Source organism: Stomoxys calcitrans, chromosome 2 (assembly GCF_963082655.1).
Source record: "Stomoxys calcitrans chromosome 2, idStoCalc2.1, whole genome shotgun sequence".
Taxonomy (NCBI): Eukaryota; Metazoa; Arthropoda; class Insecta; order Diptera; family Muscidae; genus Stomoxys; species Stomoxys calcitrans.
In genome coordinates this window covers 110,668,731-110,671,121 of record NC_081553.1, presented here as the reverse complement: position 1 = coordinate 110,671,121, position 2,391 = coordinate 110,668,731, and the positions used below count along the sequence as shown (strand labels likewise).

The 2,391-nt window shown below is 40.4% G+C and overlaps 1 long non-coding RNA gene across 1 annotated transcript; it reads right to left on the bottom strand.

Annotated features, from left to right (window-relative positions):
• Positions 1 to 434: 434 nt before the first annotated feature.
• Positions 435 to 1,242, bottom strand: LOC131995322 (uncharacterized). The gene is made up of 2 exons (XR_009397378.1): positions 1,065 to 1,242; positions 435 to 952 (listed from the first exon to the last, which is right to left on the bottom strand). It is a non-coding gene; the product is annotated as an uncharacterized LOC131995322 (long non-coding RNA).
• Between the last annotated feature and the right edge of the window lie 1,149 nt (positions 1,243 to 2,391).

Genomic DNA, 2,391 nt, shown 5'->3' with positions numbered 1-2,391 from the left:
GGGTTTGTTGTGTGCGCGATGTCAGGGCGTTAGTAGGTCCCCATATTGACACTATTGTGAATATCATGATGTTCATTTGGTTGGCAACGCGGCCGAAACAGCTGGCCACAGATTGGAATTGATATATGTCAGGTCGCTTGGGGCCAAATATCAAAAATAAGGGAAAAAGCGAAAGGAAAAAGCCATATTAGGAAATTTAGGGAAAATGGCCGATTTCCTGGGCTTTTCCCTTTCTTTTGGATCTGGATATTGGAGCTGGCTGGATGGAGAGGAGAGAGTTTGTCTGCGAGAGATTGGAGAAGAAAGTTTTTTTTCTGCAAGTGTCGGGGGTTAAGTGAAATGCCCGGTGCCACAAAGCAGTGTGAACCACTTTTACCTTAATATAAACGCTATGAACGAAAAAAAAAGGAAATGAGAAAATAAAACACCAGTGGTAGCGAAAGAGTTTTTTATTTGCCGTGAATTTGTGTTCAAGAAAATTTGCATTTTTGGCTACAACCTAAATTAATTAATCAACTACAAATAAGAAAGAAAAACACAAGGCTAAAATCTACATGCCGAATAATCTTAAAAGCTACGTGTCAATTAATCTTGAGAAACTACATGCGAATTAATCCTAAAAACTACGTGCATCAGGAAGTTACAACCTAAAAACTATATGAGATTAAAACTTACCAACTAAATAGAGTTTAACTTACAAACTAAATAGAGCTTAACCTACAAATAAAAAAAAGGCTTAACCTACAAACTGAATTGGATTTATAGCCTAAATAGAGAGTCTGGAAAATATATGAAGTATAAGCAAAATAAGGAATAATTACAATACACCTATCGTCGGTCATCAGCCACGCCCAGTCACCATCGCCACTCCAATCAACGTGGGAGCTCCTGATGCTTGCAACCTCCCCGGGTGGCAAGGGTAAATGCCGGACTCCGGACCAAAACGGACGACCTATAAAGACAGACCTTTTTTTTTTTACAGTAAATACTTACATATATAAATATATTTGTGCCCAATACTATCTAGATATATATATATATATATTAATTTTCTTTTTTTTTACCTGGGGGAGACAAGAAGGGTTATCTGTCCCAACTTAAATTTAGTGAGTTCCGTTTTAGAGGAACCGTAGGCGCTAGGATCAGAGCTCTAATCCGGGTAGGTCCTCAATACGTTGATCAGGGAGCTTTTGCCCGTTAGGTGGGGATATCAGCTTGTCAAACCTAAAAGGAGAAAAAGGAATTGATTGGAAGAAAACAGAAAAGGCGGAATATATTCATATAGACAACACGGACGGACAGAACCAACTACCGACGTTTATACGCGGACGGACATCAGCGGCAGCCCGGCCGAAGCAAACCGGGAACCTTACTTCAGCGGATAGAAATGATCGGATCGAAGGCGAACGGTGGATGTCATTGTTGGAATTCTATTTAAGATTTCTTTGTACTTGTGACAATAAAGAGGGCAGTTTTATAACGTTTGGAATACGGAATTAGAAATGTGTTTGGCTTAGGCCGATTTTAGGAAGGTGGTAGGGAGCATGTAAGAGGTAAGTAGGGGTACCGATGTTGGGATACCTAGGGCATGGTGTAGGTATCATGGTGAAGCCCGATCGTGGCTTCTGTGGGAGGGCCAAGTGCTTGGCATACCAGCCGCCAAGCCACGTATCGTCCGGTGCAGTGTAGGTTATTTGTCCATTAATTTCGTGAGTGAACGTGTTTGGTTTTTTCTCGACATTGTCTCCTGTTCCTTTTTTTTTCATGGACTTATTTTGGCCTACCTTTTTTCTTTCTTTCTTACGCAAAGACCGGTATGATTTTTTTGGTTTATGGTGTGATAGATGTCATGGTTGCAAGAACCACCCCCATCCGGCGAGCCCTAGCCGCGCTAAACGCCAGCATACCGGCAAGGCAATTCATGGCACCACAAACGGGGTTTTATCGTCAGATAAATCCCAACCTTGAAACACCACCATTAACATTTTCTTAGTTCCTTTTTCATTTTCAATGCCCTTTATTTATTCCTTTATACAAAACAAAAAAAGAGCTTTGAATTTTGTTTTGAACCTTAAAATGAGTGTTTTTATACCCTCCACCATAGGATGGGGGTATACTAATTTCGTCATTCTGTTTGTAACTCCTCGAAATATTCGTCTAAGACCCCATAAAATATATATATTCTTGATCGTCAAGATATTTTAAGTCGAACTAGCCATGTCTGTCCGTCCGTCCATGTGTCTGTCGAAAGCACTCTAACTTTCGAAGGAGTAAAGATAGCCGCTTGAAATTTTGCATAAATACTTTTTATTAGTGTAGGTCGGTTGGGATTGTAAATGGGCTACATCGGTCCAAGTTTTGATGTAGCTGCCATATAAATCGATCTGGGAT